Source organism: Rhinolophus sinicus, linkage group LG02, assembly GCF_036562045.2.
Source record: "Rhinolophus sinicus isolate RSC01 linkage group LG02, ASM3656204v1, whole genome shotgun sequence".
NCBI classification, from domain to species: domain Eukaryota; kingdom Metazoa; phylum Chordata; class Mammalia; order Chiroptera; family Rhinolophidae; genus Rhinolophus; species Rhinolophus sinicus.
Genome location: NC_133752.1, coordinates 124,724,717 through 124,744,036, shown reverse-complemented (window position 1 = coordinate 124,744,036; position 19,320 = coordinate 124,724,717).

Below are 19,320 nucleotides of genomic sequence, written 5' to 3'. Positions count from 1 at the left end.
AAGAGGGACGTGCTTAGTGAAAACACTGGCCGTGTGCCAAAGCCACAGAAATTACTATTATTTTTGCTAAAATGTATCATATTCCTCACATAACAAATGTTAAACTGAATACAATTCTGTTTAAATGCCAGGTAATAGGGATCATTACTTTTACTTTCGGTAAGGGTATATAAAGAAACATTGAATGCACGTCAGTTAGAGGAGAAGAGATCAGTGAAATACTGATCCCGGGTCTCCCTTGCATCCCTAGGAGAAACAACCACCTGGGATTTTTGCTTCTTCCCTGGTGCATTGCCAGGAAGTGCTGTAGGGCCCACAAAAGAGTATTCCCTCTTCAATCTGGGGATTCTCTCCTTTTCACTCCTGCCCTGTGGTTGCAAGTGCTGCTCTGGAATATAGCAATACATTTGCAAGTAAACAGGCATTTACAATCTATTCCAATGTTTTATAGACTAAAAGTTGTATTTCTACCTCAGATTTCCCAACAGTTGGTTCATGCTGAACTAGTTCTTCAATTTTGAGGCAATATTTGCACTGTCCTGAAGAACCAGGTTCACAGCTGAGTGGATCTTCTGAAAATGAATGCACTCGATGAATTATTTATTAGAACTCTTGGGGATGTAACTGCTGCCTTGACAATAACTTTAGCTTTTGAGTGAATTATGGGGTCTAGGATACTGGCCCCAAATAATGTCTTAGGAGGCAAGAAAAGTAATATGTTTTTATGACAGCACTAAGGTAAAAGCAAGACACGTTAGAGATGGTTGGTTTAAGAGCTGCCTCTTCAGACTGCATATGTTTTCGTTATCTGTGCAAGATTTATATTCAAAAATGATATCCTAGTAGTCAAATAATTAACAGGAAAACTACAAAAAACTAGCTAAAATATGAGAATTCAGTCAATTCAATGATTTAGGATCGGGTAGACAAAATAAATAATTTTATTAAAAATCAGGTTTTTTTAGGGGGGCAATTCTAGATGTTGTTTATTTAGCTTTATACATGTACATAGTGTAGGTAAGTATTTTCTTAGGATGTAGATAATTTGCAGCAACTGCTAAGGTACAGACAAAATTGAAAACAGATGTTTGTATTAAAAGCTATAGATTGTTTGCAACGCTTGACCTCTCTTTGCCTTAGATCTGCCCTTGTGTAAAGATCTAACATACCCGACATTTCTGCATTTTAGCTGAAACAAATATCATATACTTATGATTTCCAGCTCTGCCATCTTACATGGAATTGTGAAAATATTTTACATAGTGAGTCTTTACTTTGTGACCCAGTGATAAAACACTCAAGTGTTTGCATGATAGGGCAATGGTAAGAGTAACCATTCTGTGTTTCTATGACTGCTCCAACCCACTCTGTGATAAATTAATAGCTTACGTTCTAACAAGGACTTGTAAATGTCGAGCTCCTGACCAAGACATGAATGACATGTTAGCATTCTGGTCAATTCTCTCATTGGCCTGGTGAGGTCTCTTACTTTTCAACAGTCTAGTGTTGGAACCCAGATCTGGTTGGTCCTGCTTGTGGCTCACACAATTTTTTGTCCAGGTCCTGTTCCATCTTGTGCCAACTATGACACCAGATATGGAAAGTGGACTGTACATCAACCCAAACCACATGTACTTACATGGACCACAAGATCTCGCCACTTCATGCTCTTGGCATCTCACATATCTGTGGTAATGTGACTCTTTTATTATTATTTTTTTAAGTTTCATGCCTCTTGCTCTAGACCTCCATAGGTCTACTGGGGGTTGGGTGTGGATCTAGAAGGTCCAGCATACCCTGCCTAGCACTAGTCACTAATGTTTCTCTGACACGTTCATTCTCCAGTGACTATTTATTGAACACTTGTGTAGTAGGCATTGTTCTGGGTGCTGGAAATAGAGTTTTGGACAACACAGACACAATTTCTGCCCTAAGAGGTCTTAGAGTCTAATGGGGGTGATAGATACAACTCAATCAATCAATTCATAAATTAAAGATAGATTTGAAGAAATAATTACAAATGTAAGGGGTATTGCAAAATGGGAAGTAAAGAGTGCTCTGAGAAGGTATAAGATGGAAAATTAAATAACCTCGGACAGTCATGGAAGGATTACTGAGGAAGTGACATCTAGGCTGAGGACTGAGAGGTGAGTAAGAATTAAATAAGTAAATGGCTGTGGGAGAAATTGAGGAATAAGGCAATGGTGGCATGTTGTCACGCAACAGACTACTCATCTGTCCCCTTGTGCCTACGCCTAAAGAAAGAAGAATCTGTGAGACTGATCCTTTCAGGGACTTTGCTTCACTTTTGTGCTTACATCTTATGTCTCCCTGTTTGGTCCCAAAGGATGGCTGGTTAGTTCATAACGGGTAAGTTTCCTCAAGGGAGGAACAACCTAAGACAGGCACAGTAGCATAGGGGCCATCAGGAGAACTCACGGGATTGATAGAGGTAGGCATAGATCCCCACCTTCCCCCATCTAAAGAGAGCTTCTGCCTCTGTGGCTATATTCCTTCCCACAACCTGCTTGGGAAGTGATTCAATGATGTGATAACATCAGTTCTCCATCTATTCATATCAATAAGTTTCAGCATAAAGGTTTTGTCCCTTGGGGAGGTACATACAACAATTACTAATACATCATGGGACTTTCTGTATCGGCTGCTTGCAGGCAAGGGTGATTGGTTTGAATCAGTTTTCTGGTATGACGTATGAGACTCACAGACTGTGGAGAAAACAATACTACTTCCTTGTGTGTACATCAATAAAAGCCACACAGTGGCCCGATTTGGGACACTCAGTCCTTTGAGACTGGGAGACCCTTGGCCCCTAGTGCATAAATCTCTTGACTTCTGGTTCTTTCTTAACCCTTCACCGCCCCTTCTCGTTCTCTCACTTCCTGTGTTGTGCTGGACGCAACAGTGCCTCAAGCGAGGGAAAGTGTATGAAGACCCTACATTCCCAGAGAGCAAACCCCATTTGAGGAGGTCGAGTAGTATGCTTTCTTCAATGAGGCTGGACAGACTAATGAAAACCAGATCGGGGAGGCCTTGTAAGTCACAGTAAAAGGCTCAGATTTTTTCTAAAATAATGCAAAACCATTGAACTGTATTAGAATATTTAAAATTATTAAATACCTGAAAGTACAAAATAACATAAAAATAATACATTAGACACCTCTGTACTCATCACTGAGCTTAGCATTTAGCATTTGCTTCACAGTTTTTGAAGAAATAAAATGTTTCATTTCAGCTGATATCCGACACCCATATCCCTTCTACTTCCCTCCCTTTCTTTCTTTCCAGATAACCACTATCCTAAAATTGTAATATATCATTCCTATACAATGATGCAGTATATAGTGAATCGCAAAATGGGCAACTCCCATGACTTTGCAATTTGTTTTCTAGGGATCTATCTGAAAGAAACTCTCACACATATGCCCAAGAGATATCTTCAAGAAACTTAATCACAGCATTGTTCATTACAATGAAAAAATAAGACTAACATAATAGCCCTCAATAGAGGAATGAATTAAGAAACTCTGGTTTTGTCATACAATGGAACCCCATTCATCAGTTGGAAAAACAAAACAAAACCAAAAAAAAACAAACAAAAAACCTTAGAGCTTATGAACTGGTGAGAATAACATTAAAAAATAGATGTTTAGTTGACAAGGCTAGTTCTAAAGGAATATGTAGTACATATTTCATGTGTAAGAAAATTTTAAAAATAAATAAAAAGTATCTATTACTTGTGGAGGCTAATATATGTAATAAAAATATAAATACATTGAAGACTTCTAAGCAGGGTGACATACAGTAGAAATTACATTTTAAAAGCTTAGTCACTAGTTTTGAGAATGTAATCACAGGGTAGACCAGTTAGGAAGTTATTACATTAGAGTAGTTGAACAATTTTGGAACTTCAATTAGAGAGAAAAGTAGATAGATAATAGTGCTATTTAGAAAGTAGAATTTTTAGGATGGGCAATGTGGCTATAAGGGTGTGAGAGGTGGAAAGTAGTCAAGTGATATTCAAGTTTCTGGCTTTAGTAACTTTGTCACTTGTGGTTCTACTTACTGATGTGGAGAATGAGGATTGTTTGACAGTTTGGGGAATGGATGGAGGTAATCAATCCAATTTTTGAAAAATTAATTTTGGTTGCTTTCTCCAACTAAAGAAGTCAGGGATGTATGAGAAATGGGTCTAATAGTCCGCAGAGAATTCTGAAGTTGAGCTAAAGCTTGGGAGCCATGAGCGTATACCATGGGAGGTCATTAAATTTTTAAGGACAGGTGAAATTGATTAGACAGAGTATACAGAAAGAGAAGAAAAGATGGCCTAGGATTAAGCCCTGACATTAAAATGTAGTGCTGTCAATGGAGGTTAAGAAGGAGAGGCCCTGGAAATAGAAAAAACAAACAAACACTAAAGCGGTGTGGGGAGACTGAACTCATGGAAGCCAAGGAAACAAATCATTTCCAGAAAAAAGGGTGACTGTCAGTTGTGAGTACTGATGATACTTCAAGCAAAAGAAGGAATAAAAAGTATCTATTGGATTTTGCTCTGGAGAAGTCATTGGTAATGTAACAGTGAGCATTTTCAGAAGAATGGTTGGGCTGAAAGCCTTTTGCAGTGGGTTGAGAAGTAAATGAACGTGGAGATAAACAATATATACAGACATCTTGTTTGAGTTGATTGTCTGGGAAGAAAGGACGCAAATAGGTAGGAGCTGGGGGACTAAGGAGCTAGGGTGAAAGGAATAACTGTTTTGATATTTGAATATTTGTTTCTTAAAGATGAGGCAAATGTGAACATGTTTAAGTGCTACTGAGAAGAACTCAGTAAAGAGGGAGAGGCTGAAGATACAGGGAAAAGAAAAGATAACCAATGTGCGAGTTTCCCCAAAGAAGGTAAACTCCAAAGCATTCAGCAATGACTTATCGCTGAATTAATTGATAAATGAATGAGAAGGATGTCATTTCTCTTAAAGCAGCATGGCTGTGGATGTCAATAGTTTTCCTGATTTTGGTAGTGGGAAGTTCAAAGTTCTCATATCTGATTGCTTCTATTATCTCTCTGAGGTGGGAGGGAAAAAGCGTGGGAGGGATTGAGAAGTTTTAGGAGAGCAGAGCTTACAATAGTTTTTGTGGAGAACTGGAATAAATTCTGCATAGGAAAAGAACATAAGATTTCTGTCAGTGTTTAGTTCCAAACTGAGGCTGGAGATTTTGAATTTACGGTGGTGTTAATCTCCTTGGACCACCCTTGTGTCTCTACGCTCTATTCCCTTTAGATTAATTCTTTCACAAGTCTCCTCATTTTTTCCCCTACAGACAGACTATATCCTTAGAGATGTGCCACACATGTCTGAATTTACAGTCAATATAAAGCATAGGTCAGCTTCAGGAGCCCATGCTCTTTTCTTAAACTAAGTCTGGCATAATTGAAAGAACCCCATATGATGGCAATATTCTAAGGCTTAGCTATCTCTACGTGTGTCATAGGCATTCATGGACTTCCAAATTTGTTATGTTTTTAAGCCCTGAAGGAAGAATTGAGTATTTTAAAGCAGTCTATAAATGACAATATGAGATGAAAGAGTTCCATTTTTCATGAATAAGTTTTATAGTCTCTTACACAGGTTTTATCAATACTGTGTTGGAAATAAGGGTCCTGTTGTGTGCGTCTTGAATGTGGCAGTGTTTATATGTTGTACAAATTTTTACTGTTGTCATTTAGGCATAGTCTTAATATGGGAAAACGTAATAGGTATTTAGAAGTCTGGGAACACTGAGTAGTTTTCTAGAATGGTTGCTGTGGTCTGATTGACTCAGCAGCATATTGACACACACTTGCCTTCCCATATATTCAAAAGAACCAATGTTTTCTTTTTTAAAAGTGACTTCATCTTCCATCATAAATGTCTGTACTTAGTCCTGGTGAGAGAATTCCTTGGAAACCAAAGAACATTTAGTCATTTAGTATGTATGTGGGTGTTTTTCTCTTTAATTTATGAAGTCCTTTGAGTGAGTAAATTAAAAAGTGGTGTGTTAGTATTCCACATTTGGTTATTTTTGAGGATAATTTATTTCATAAGCTGGTTTATAATTTAAACTGTGTTTGTGATCTTCTGTGAAACTTTTAGTTATATCTATCCCATGCAAACTAGTTGAACCATTTATACTGGATTTTGATCAGAAGAATACAGAGTAGTAGAAAGATCAGCAATTGTGAAGTAAGAAAAATCTTGAATAACTCTTTGTTTGGACTCCAGTTTTCTGACCTGTGAAAAGAGGAGCTTTGTTAGGTGATCTTCAAATATTTTTCAGATCTTAGTTTCAATTTTGGGAGTTGACACAGTTGTTTGGCAGCATGAAAAAAGACTGAATGTTATTAAGGGTATTAATTCTTATATGGTACAATTTAAAATGTGCCTGCTAAAGCCTGGGGTGTAAGTTCATAGTATGCATTCATTCGTGTACACTTTTATTCAATAACGAGTATCAGAAATTTGGGAAACAATGATGATCAAGAAATGTACCAGTCCTCAGGTGGTAGAGCAAGGAAGACAGACAGATGAGCCGATTATTGGAACAAATATGATAAGTGATCTTGTAATAACATCTACGTTTCAACCTTCTCTTCATAGTATACCCAACTTCCTATGTAGAATCTTTACTTGGCTTATAGCATTTCAAACTTCACATATCTCAGATTGAATACGAGTAGTTGACTCCACTCACTTCTTTCAAAACCTGTTTTACCTAATTTTTATAAATACCACCACATTCACTTATTTGCTCAAGTAGAATCTAGGAGTCTTGCCCGATTTCTGACTCTTTATTATCTCTGCATCTAATCCAGTAGCAAATCCTGATCAAAATGCATTCAAAATTTTGAATTCACATGGCTACCACTCTAGTCCAAGCCACTCTCATACCTTGCCTGGACCCCTGTAAGAATCTCTTGACTGCTCCCTCTACTTTCATTCTTATCCTATTCCAACATATTCCCATAAAGCAGCCAAGAGCAATGTATACATTCAATCATGACACCTTCATTCTTGGAGGTGCCATTGACTTTCTATTGGGTCTCAAATGAAATCCAGGTACTGGAATGGTCTCTACATCTCTACATATTCCTCCCTACATCTCCAGGCTCATCATGACACTTTACCTCTTGGCCATAAAGCTTCAGCCATTCTGGGTCAAGTTTTCATTCTTTAGGTTTCAACTCAGAGATCCTCCTCTCAGAGATGACTTCTCTTGCTATCTAAACAGATCACGTATCCTCCCCCTTTTTCTATCTCACTACCACCTGCCCTTTTTCCTTTATAACACTTACAACAATTTGAAATTTGATCATATTTGTATTTATTGTTTGACTTGTGCACTAGAATAACATCTCCATTAGGGCAAGAAACTTGTCAGTTTTATTCACTTAGCATCTAGCATAGCTCATTAAATATTACTTGAAAAAATCAGTCCAATTATTATGACGTTTTCTAGTGTACAGCCTGAACATATTGAGGAAATGGAAACAAGATATTTCTTATTAATGATGTGTCTAAGACAGTTACCAATTGTGCAAAGATTGCTATGATTAAAATAACAATTTGCAGTTTGTAGTATCATCACATTCTTTGTTCTTTAAACCCACATATCTATGAAGAATCACAAAAAGAAAAAAAAATTAATTGGACTGAGTTCAATTCTATTTCAGTACTTATTTATATAGCGAGCTGTGGAATAGTTTTAATAAGTAATCTACTTAATGACTGTCTAACAATTTTTTACAACATTCAATTTTCACTCTTGTAGACTTAAAAAGGTAATCAAAAATAATAAGTTACTCCTTCTGATTAATTTCTCACTCATTAAAGCTTAAGTACTAATATGCTAGTAAATTGCCATCAATTTTGGTGTGAAATAATTTATGTACTTTTCATCTTCCCTATTACACTGTGATCTTATTTATTTTTATGGAAGACCTAATATCACATCGTAGTGATAAATTTTATGTTTATAAATAACGGTAAAGAGAATAAAGGAGATTTAAAAATAATAAAGACATCTTTTTTTCATTTATATAGCCATTTGGAATTGATAAAAAACTTGTGGGTGGTACAAAGGGATTTAAGAAACATAAGTATGAATAATAATGATAAAAGATATCATATTTTCCATTGCAGATATACAGTAGGCTACTTAGACTATCAATACACAGCTGCCTTTTTTGTGTGTATTAGTCTTACTTCCTGGAATATTTATAATTCTCTTATGAAGACCTCCTACATCACTAGCATTCTTAGTATATAACATAATCTATCACATATTAGGTGCTTGATAAAATTTTGTTAACCAGAAGTGAAACATGTCTCCAAGTTATTCTGAAGTCCTACAGTGCTTATACTCTATGCCATATGTATTATCAAAACTATCTGGATTCTATTTTGTAATTATAAAAATAAGATAATCGCTAATATCCTTAGTTATTTGCAGTTAAGTTTTATTTAGTTTTTCGATAGGTAATACATGCACATGATATGAAGTCAAAAGTACAAAAGAATATGAAGGGAAAGACAACCTTCTGTCTCACCTGTCTTCGTTAGCTTCTCTGTTCCTCTCTTCAGGGATTTTTGTTACTCACAGTTTTGGAGGCTGGAAGTCTGAGATCAAAAATAGAAAATATTTTTAAATATTTTAACATTACAGGATTTTGTATTCATTGTATAGATATTGGAGAGTAAGGACACATACTTTTTTTTTTTAAACCCTACACATTATGCTTTTAGGGAAAAGCAACCACTATTAATATATGCGCGTACTCTATTTTCTTTTAGTCTTTTCTCTAGGTACATTTTGTTTTGTTAAGGTAATACTATAATATAAAGTTTTGTAGTTTTTACTTAATGTGTTATTAATATTATCACAGTACTTTTTAAAAACAATAAAGTATGCTATCTACAGTTATGTCATAATTTACTTACTGTTACCTTATTTTTAAAAACCTGGATTATTACGTTAATATAAACTACACTGTGTTCAATATCTTGTAGTGCGTCTTTGTCTCGATTTTTTTTTCATTGGGTAAAATTACCTGACCTTATGATAGAGATATTCTTATGCATTTTGATATGTGTTGAAAAAGCATTCAAAAAATTCAACAACTTTTAATAATAGCTAAATTTACTATGAGTACTTCAGGCATATTTTCTTATTGCTCCTTTTTGGTGTGTATTATTATTGTTCATCCTTTAAAAGTCATGCATTGGAGAGCTCAAACAATGTGGCCAAGGTCACATAGCTAGATTGTTGTGGAGCCAGTTTTCCAGCATAGTTTTTTTGACTATAAGGATATACCATCTGAATTAGTTTGCTTGGCTTTCATAACAAAATACCACAGACTGGGTAACTTGAACAACAGAAATTTTTCTCACAGTTCTGGAAGCTAAAGCCTAAGATCAAGGTGTTGGCAGGATGGTTTCTGCTAAGGCCTCTCTCCTTGGTTTGCAGACAGCTGCCTTCTCATTGTCTCCTCACATGAACTTTCCTCTGTGAGTGCATGTCTGTGTTCTAATACCCTCTTCTTATAAAAACACAAATTACGTTGCATTAAGGCCCATCCATAAGACCTCATTTTACCTTAGTTAACTCTTTAAAGGCCCTACCTCCAAATACAGTCATATTGTGAGGTACTGGGAGTTAGGAATTCAATATATGAATTTCGGAGGGACACATTTCAGCCCATAGCACTATCGTATAATAAATGACGTTTTCCTAAAGGAATAATCTACATTACACACAATTGTGAAATGTCATTTCTTTTACAATGTAGTAATAAAAGGGAGTACTCTTATAATTCCAAAAAAGTCATTTGTTTTTATTTTTTCTGGAACTTCTAGATAAAACAATTTCAAATAAAACAACAACCAGAGTATAGCAAAAAGGAAATATTAAAATTATTATTATCCATAGACAATGACTATTCAACTAGAACTAACTACACTCCACCCTGAATTAGATGAAAATCTCTTCAAGTTTTGAAGTATTCTTTACGTTCATGGATCGCATTTGAAACCAGTAGTTCTTCCTTTACTAATTAAAAGAATGTTGTTCGAACAACAGTAAGATCACTGTAAACATTTTTGTCATGAAATATACCCTACATACAAAGGCATGCATATAACCTGTATATGTAATTTAAAGTATAGCAGAAAACAAACCCACGTATACACCACCTCAGCTTAGAAAATAGAATCAGCACAGTTTCCTGAACACTCTGTGCATTTTTCCCACCTCCAAAATATAATCACCATTCTGATATATTTATCACTCCCTTGCTTTTTAAAAATACTTTTCTCATATCTATATGTACCTCCAAGTCATATGTTTTTATTTTGATTATTTTGAAACTTTATATAAGTGGAATAAATATGTAAATGCTCTCCTACGAACAGTTATTTATTTGACATGTTTTTCTGATTCATCTCTGTTGTTTTATATAGCTATAGTGTATTCATTTTTATTGCAGTATAGTATAACATTATATGAAAATGCCACTTTATTTATTCATTTTTCTGTCTAAGGTTGTGCAGAGTTGCCATTTCTTTTTTTTTTTCAGTTGTAAATAATGCTGCTATCAATGCTCGTGTCTTTTGGGATAAATGTTCAAGAGTATCCGATGGCAGTGGCTTTCAAAGTGTTTTGACTCCATCAGAAATGAATTCATTTTGCATTGTAATGCAGTTCACATACAAACACTGCACATGTATATTCATCTGTGACTAAGACTATATTTTTACAAAATAATATTACATGTAATGTACACTGATATTTTCTATTCTATTCTACATTTTTTAAAATGCTGGTTGCGGACCAATAAATAATTTTATGGTGCAAAAATATCTAATTTAAAAGCAGTAAAGAATAATATGGAATTTTATTCCATATTAATAATACAGAATACTCCATGTTATCCTCCAGAAGAAGGATGGCGTTAAAGTTCTAATGTGGTAAAACTTTCTTTAAATCCATTTAAATCATATGTAATCTTTTCTCAAAGTGCCTCTTGATCTGAGAGGTGTTTCGTCATCCACTTCTCTCCTCTCTCTCTAATCAGTTTTTCCTGCTTCTTTCTCCCCATTTCTAGTGTTTGCTCCACTGTCAGTCTACTTGCCCTTTCCAAATCTTTGTCTTTGGATGTCTCTAATCTTCTATTATGTAGAAATACTTAGTTTTAGGATCAATTAACCTTGATACAGGAGGTTTTATGTGGTTTCTTAAATGTAGGTTTTCTTTCATTAATGGATCCCAAGATCAATGTAGTAGGTAAAACCAGTGTTTTTACATTGAAATATAATAGATCAGAAAATAAATTTTGTTTTGCAAAACTTTTGCTATGATTGCATGTGTGTGTGTGTGTGTGTGTATGTGTGTGTGTACACACTAGATTGCAATAATACATGTTTCTTATTTTAGGTATGTAACAAATAATTTTTCCATCATGCTTCCCTCATTGAAAAACAACAACAAAAAAAACTTCTTAATTACCCTTACACTAGGTCACACTATTTACTCTGAAAATGGTCCAACCTGTCCCCAGTTTATCAATGAAACCTCTGGGGTTATTATTATATGGCACAGCCCAAGCTTGGGACTCAGGCAAATGCATTGGTATTAGAAATTCAGTGGCTCTGAGTATAAATACTGCTACTGTAGCTCTGAAGTCCGCTATGTTTCCACGAGGGATCAGGTAGTTTTTCTTAGAGGTACTTTCTCACAGTGGAAATGGGAGGATTTCCATCTCCCAAAAGTCTTGCAATATTAGGTTACTCAAGTGGTTATCTTGCTTGCATCATACTTCACCACATTTCATGCAGATTTCAGGAACAAGGTGGCTCCGAGCAGCCCTTGGATGGGAACTGGTCCTCCTTGCCGGAGCCTCAGTGATAAAGAAGCCACGGTGAGTCGCCAAAGCAGGCCTACATCAGCAGACCGCACTGGTGCTTCCTATGATATTTCTGTTCTTCAGGGTAAGCGCCTTCCACTTTTTCTCCCTGTTATCTCTGATTTGGCTCATTAATCTGTAAAAGCTGTATAGGCTCTGGGGAATCCTAACCTTTGCAGTCACATGTGCCAATGTGCTAATAAATTGTTCATTCTGACTTGTTCCAGTCATTTCCAATTCTTCAATCTGCACTCCACATAACCTTCTAGATCTTGTTACCAAAATGCTTTGATTCTGTATAACTGTTCAGGGCACATCTTATAAATATAAGAACCCACACATCTTTCCAACTTTTCTTAAGCTCTTTTGAAGGAAGTGCAGTATTCTTCTCGAGACACAGAGCTTTGGGGCACTGAGTTCTCATATAATTACAGTACTGAAATCCTGTAAATTCCTAGATCATCTCTGTTACTTGTCTACCTGTGAGGCTTGATATTCCAATATAATACTTGGAGGCAAGTTCTAATCATGACTCAGAAGGCAAAACTCCATGTATCTGTGTATTTTCAGATTTCAGTGTTTTAGGTGTGTAAAAATACTAAATATAAATGTTACATACCTAAATATTTTCTTGAGCCTCAATGTTTCTTGTCAGTCTGTGCCAGATAATAACATCCCCAGAGATTTCAGTGATAAAAGTGGTTAAATTATTCTACAAAATAAAAGATACCAAAGAAAAACATTTTGAAATGGCAAAGAGGCTAGTGGATCAGTGTTTTCAAAATTTATTTGATAATATACCCTACATCCTGCTGATATTTCTCTCTCCAAGGAAGAGACATTTATGTCTTGCTTAGACATTTATACGTCATACCTAGTGGTATGCTGGAATCTGCACCTACTGACTCAAGAAATTGCGTGCAACTATTCCCAGCCCTGCCTTTATTGACGTCATGTCAGTGACAACATCTGTGTTAAAATTGGCCATTGCAGGAGTATTTATTTATACCACAGAAACTTGCAAATATATGTTACAAATCAATGCTTTTTTTTTTTTTTTTTTTTTGAAAGGCTTTGTTAAACATTTACCAGCACGCATCTCCTTATACCTGATCTTTCTTTTCCAAGAAATAACATAATTTAAGACACACCATGTTTGGAGATATTGGGTTAAACTGCAATTTCCAATCTGGAATTACAAGTGGATTCTCTTAGATTACAGTCATGCGCTGCATCACGACGTTTCAGTCCATGATCGACTGCATACACGATGGTGGTGTGCCATACAGCCTACGTGTGTAGTAGGCTGCACCAGTTAGATTTGTGGAAATGAACTCTATGATGTTCGCAGGATGTAATTATCTAAGGATGCATTTCTCAGAACATATCCCCATTGTTAAGCAGTCCATGACTGTATTTCTTTAGAATAAGGTTTTATAGCATCGTGTCCGTATGTATTTTCTAAAGAAACATCCAGTCTTGAACACTACCTTAATTCTCTCACTTACCAAAAACTGAAAGAGTCATTGAGGAGGTTTCCCACAGTCTTATTTTATATTTGATGTAGTCTGTCATTACACCTTTGTCAGTTATTTATCTACTGACTTGTCCTTCACAGTCACTAAAGAGATACAATTTTGACTCAGTTCTAAGTTGACAATTCAAACTGAGTTGCGGCTGGATCTTCATTTTAGGGCAAATATTCTAGACAGAAACCCTTAATCAAGGGTTAAATTGAATGTAACTGGGCCCACTTGGAAACCTCTGCTCTTGCCTGGGCCTGCACTGAGATCAATCTGCACATCCAAGGAAACAAACCAATGAGAACACTAAAGTAAATTATACTGAACTCAGAAAGCACAGATAACTAATGTAGACTTTTACCAAAAGTTTTGAGATTAGGTCAGTGGTTCTCAGACAAGGATGATTTTGCCCCCCAGGAGACGTTTGGCAATGACTTGAGTAGAAGAATTCATAGAATGCATAGGAATATCCTACAATGAAAAATTATCAAGTTCCAAATGTCAATATGCTCAGGTTGAGATGACTAGATTGGATGGACACGGGCCTTACGAGACCTATCATCTTATAAAACTTCTTTAAAATCTATTTTGATTACCTGTATTTTCTGCAGCTGTCACATCTATTTCCACAACTCCAATCTCCAGGATGTCCCACCCTTCCTCTCACAGGTCACACTTCCTGTTCTTATTTGGAACAATTTAGCAATGGTTTATTTCTCTTCTTGCTTCCTGTCTCCCTTGCATTCTCCCAAATTATCTTTACTTGCACTCTACTCAGCAGGGCAAATGAGTTTCCTTAAAATCCATTCTCCTTAGAGAGAGTTAGCCAAAGGGGTAAGGAGAGTTATAAATAATAATTGGGATTCTGTCCTCTCATACATGTGGAAGAATTACGTTGATCTTAGAATGCATGAGTAATATTTTTCTTAACTTGAATTTGTTTTCTTCTATTCAAGTTTGTCTTGCTTTCTACTTTGTTCTTTATTTGGGTAATTAAAAGGTAGTAATTCAGCAGGTGAATTTCCCCCAGCTGTCAGAATTCCCACTAAAATATTAATTCAAACATCTTGACTCAAAAGGGCCTGACAAAGTATTTTTTTTAAAGAACTGTGTAATGCATTACTATACTTTGAAGTAGAATTACTAATTGTTATTCAATGATATTTCATTACAACTATATTTCACATGTGGGCTTCTAGTATTTGAAAATGGTTTACTCCCTTTACTTCAGAAGCTACTAATAGCAGCCCCTAAATCACAATCTTGACAGAACAGCTTCATGTTCTTTCCTGATTACATTGTCTTTGCACTTCCTAATTTAACAAGATGATTATATTTGCGAATTTTGTACTTTGTGTTTGTTTTTAGAAGGAATAATATGGTAATGCTATAATAATCCTGTTTTTTACATTGGAATCTTAACTCTTCCTCCTTCCTAAATGATATTTCCATATTTTACCATTCAGACAACAACAGGCCCAACAAGCCTCTGGGGAAATCCACGCAGAATTTTACGGGGGCATTTATACATGACCACGTGAGTGGATATAGAAGAATCTCAAAGATAAATTTGCTTTCTCCTAGACAACTTCATCTGCAACTCATGGAAATCAAATGCAGAGTTATGTACACCAAAATCACTGGAATCCTCAAGAGAAAAATAAGCAAGTAGGCACAGAGGAGCGGAGCAGTTACTATCCTTCTTTAATGGAAATTAGACAATCAGATTAAGCTGCTTCTGCTATTGTATAAACCATAAGCAAATCACTTTATTTTTTGGAACTTCTGTGAAATGGGAACAATAGCATCATGCTAGTGCTGTGTGAATGATTCAGGGAGTTCATTGTCTCTTAATAAATATTATTGAAAACCACGCATGTAATAGATGCTGCAGTACATGAAACAGATATAGTAGGGAAGGAGGAAGTCAAGGTCTTTTCTCTTTTGTAGCTCTTACTGTCTAGCACTCTATCATACAAGGAGCAATGCATGCTAGTAGCATGGGCATCCCCCAGGAGCTTGTTAAAAGTCCATCATCTTAGGCCCTCCTCAGATGACTGAATCTGTATTTTAACAAGATCCCCAGCTGATTTATACGTATATTAAAGTTTGATGAGCTTTAGTCTAGCAGATATTATGAAAACTATTTCTGGATTTAGGAAAGTGCAATGCAAATATTTTTTAAAAGGTCAGTTACTAATAAAACTGAGACAAGGAAGCTACAAATTGTACTTAAATTTTAAAGTCATCCATGCACATGCACTTACTTAAATCAATTTCTGTTAAGATTACAGGGAAAAAAATTAGTTGTAATTATTATTTATATTATTGTTAGACATATTAATTTTAACACTAAAGGAGTTCACGAACAATGTCAGGAAAATATATGAGATTTCCAGAGGAAACTATCCATTCCAGCTCACATAAAAGAAGAGAAGAGGGACGGAGCTACCTGGTTCAAATCAGTTTAACCATGGAATTATCCTTAGGTCATTCTTGGAAAACATTATCTCATAGTACTTGCTCTTTGTGGAATCACAAATGAAAACATGAAGGGGAAAAAATCTTTCCTTTTGGGCGAAAATGTACAGTTAAGACAAAGAATAAGAAACAGAGAACAGAGAAAGGAAATAACAGAGATGACTTGAGACAAGAACTGAGTCTGAAAGGGAAAGAAAAAGTTAGAAAGCATATACTGTGTCTTCTGTGGGTGCCCCAGACATCAAAAGAAGAGTATAATATATTTCAGGGCTTGATATTCTTGAATATTTAGAACAACCACAAACTGCTGTCAGTAATTTAGCAGAGACACTACGTCAAGGACAGAATCCACACCCACAACCTCATACTCAACCAAATTGCATGCAATTGCCTATGACAAGTCCTTGTTGAAATCCTCTTATCATTGCAAACATCCTCAGTATTCTAAACAGTGTCACGAAGGAAGGAAAAAAAAAAATTCCTGAGCTTGGAGCACAAATTTTTCTGTGGAAACAAGAGGAAAAAATTAAACAGCTCTACTAGAAACTGTTGTGTCATGTGCAAAGACTGCTGTAAATTTTATAGACATTACACATATAAAATACACACTCTCAAGTGTTGTTTCATGAAGTGTAAAAAAATAAATAAATAGACAGGTGACTTTTCTCATTACAGAGCAGTCAGCTTCAGTTCAGGGACTGAGAAGATTCCAGAATTAACCATCCTATTATTGGTTTTTAAGCCTGCTAGAAGAACATAAGTACTGGAACACAGTCAAAGTATTCTGCCAACAATGTAGGATTAAACGCTTTCCAAATTCTGCTACTTGACCAGCACACTCCTCATCGATGGAGTGCTTCATAATAGAAGAGAACTGAATCTAGCCCACCTGTCCTTGGGAGATATTTACAGTGTGACACCAATAGAGCTTCAATCTATCTAGTCACAAATATTAATTAGCCCAGTCTGGTGAGGTAAACAAGTTTTAATCAATTTGAAGATAGTAACACCATGGTAGCAACTGAATAAATGTGAACTTCTAGGTAGAAACCAGATCTTAGATCTTATAACTGGCCTCTGTAACATAAACACCCCTATCAGTAATATTATTGCCTAGATGTCGCTAATGGGGAGACCAGGTAACGGCAAGTCAATTGTGTCGCTGGAGAGTTGTATATACAACGCTGACCTGGAGTGTGATGGCAATGGCAATCCCAAATAAGAAAGGCAATAAATGCTTTACTAATATTGACCTTCAAACATTTTGTGGTCAATTGTAATAATAGTCATTACTGGTTAATTCATAGAATGGTGCAAACTAGTTTATTCACTGGCTCGGGAAAAATTAATTGACAAAGTAAAAAAAAACAACAAAAAACAATCAAACAAAAAAATAAACATTGCACACTAAATTCCCTTTATCATATTGCTTGCCAAATTTATTATAGGATAAAACTTCCTGTTTTATTATTCATCTTCTAAGCCATAAATTCCCTGAAAGTAGGGATTATGTTTATGTTGGTCACCATTCTATTTGTAGCAAGTGGCATACTGCTTGACATTTATCCATTCTAAGCCTTTACCAAACATGTGTTATATAACATCAGTGTTCTAACCAGTAGAAAAATGGAGTAGTCAACAAGAAAATTGTGGTCCCTGCCTTCTCAACTCCTACAAACTGATAAGGAAGATGGATATCGATTAAATGAGTTTACTTGAGATAAGGCTCCAGTACTTTAGAAATGTATTATGGGGCCACCCATGTGAGTGTGGAGATAGGGAAATCTTTCTTTAAGGAAGTGATATCAAGCTGTGACGAAAAGAATAAAATGGTAGCTTGCCGATGTGGAAAAGGAAGAGATGTTCCAGGCAGAAAAAAGCACATGCAAAGGCCCAGAGGCTTGAAACCAAGGCTCATCTAATTGGATCTTAGAGAATAAACATAGGGCTAGGAGCTCAGCATAAAACTGCAGTTTTTGGCTAGTCGTGAGCTTATGCAGGGCTTCAGGGGTCGTTCAAGGATTTTTGAATTCGTCATCAGGCAACAGTAAGGCATCACAGAGTGTTAAGCAGGGGACGGATAGGATATAATCTGCATTGATCAAGAGATGAATCGAGTAGGTGTGTAAAGATTGGATTAGAGAGGACCAAACTGAATGAAGTAAGACTGGTAAGAAGACTTGCAGTGGTGAAAGTGAGATGACAGTGAATTAAACTAGAGTCATGATAGTGGAGATGGAGACATTCATGGGTACAGACACATGAGAAATTTAGAAAGTAGCATTTGCAGGACATTGATGGAAAGAAGGATGAGAGATAGAAGGTGTCAAATCAGTGCCTCAGGGTTCTAGTTGAGTCACTAAAAAGAGTGGCTGTCAAGGACGACTTTTGAGACATTTGTTTCTTGAAATAAGGCAGACCAGGAAGTAAGTGTGATGTTCCTCAGTCCGTTATACTAGAAGTGCTTGATATCGTATAAGGAATGTTTTGTTAAATATAGGAATGGTCCGGTTTGAAGGAAAAAAATTCTTCAGAGACCATGAACAAAAGGAAATGACAATTCGTAAAGTGTAAACCATTTTTTTAGATTTGGCTATTTGCGTGGTATTGGCCCATCCTTTGCTGCTTGCCTTTCTTTCTTCTTTCCTGCTTTCCTGTTTTCCTTCCTTCCTTCCTTCCTTCCTTCCTTCCTTCCTTCCTTCCTTCCTTCCTTCCTTCCTTCCTTCCTTTTTTTCTTTCTCTTAATTAAAACTTTCAAGCATACACAAAAGTTGAAAGAAGTTATCATGAACCCTATGAAACCATCATCCAGAGTAAACAGTTATCAACTCATGACTCATTTGATTTCATTTATATCTCTGTCCACACTATCCTCCCTCCTTACATGGTATTGTTTGGAAGAAAATCCAAGACATGAATTATTTAATCTGTAAATATTTTAATTTTTTATTCTAAAATAAATGTTCTTTGTTTAAACATAATCATGATACCATCACTACATCTGAAAAATAAACAATTTCTTAATATCAACAAATATCCAGTCAGTGTTCAAATTTCCCTAATGATCTGGCTTTTTTTGTTTGTTTGTTTTCTTTTTTTTGGTTTACTTTCTTTTTGTTTCTTAATCAGAATCCAAATAAGATGCAAATTATGCTTGATTGATACATCTCTTATACGTTTGTAACCCATGGTAATTATTTTACTCTTTTCCTTACAATTTATTTGTTGGAGAAACCAGATTTTCCCTTGTTCTGGCATCTATAGAGCTTAGATTTAAAGGGCCACTTTTTCGAAGTTTTAGAGGAAAATTCTGGAGCAAAAAGGGCAGATGCTCAAGACAGACAACCTTGTAAAAAGAAA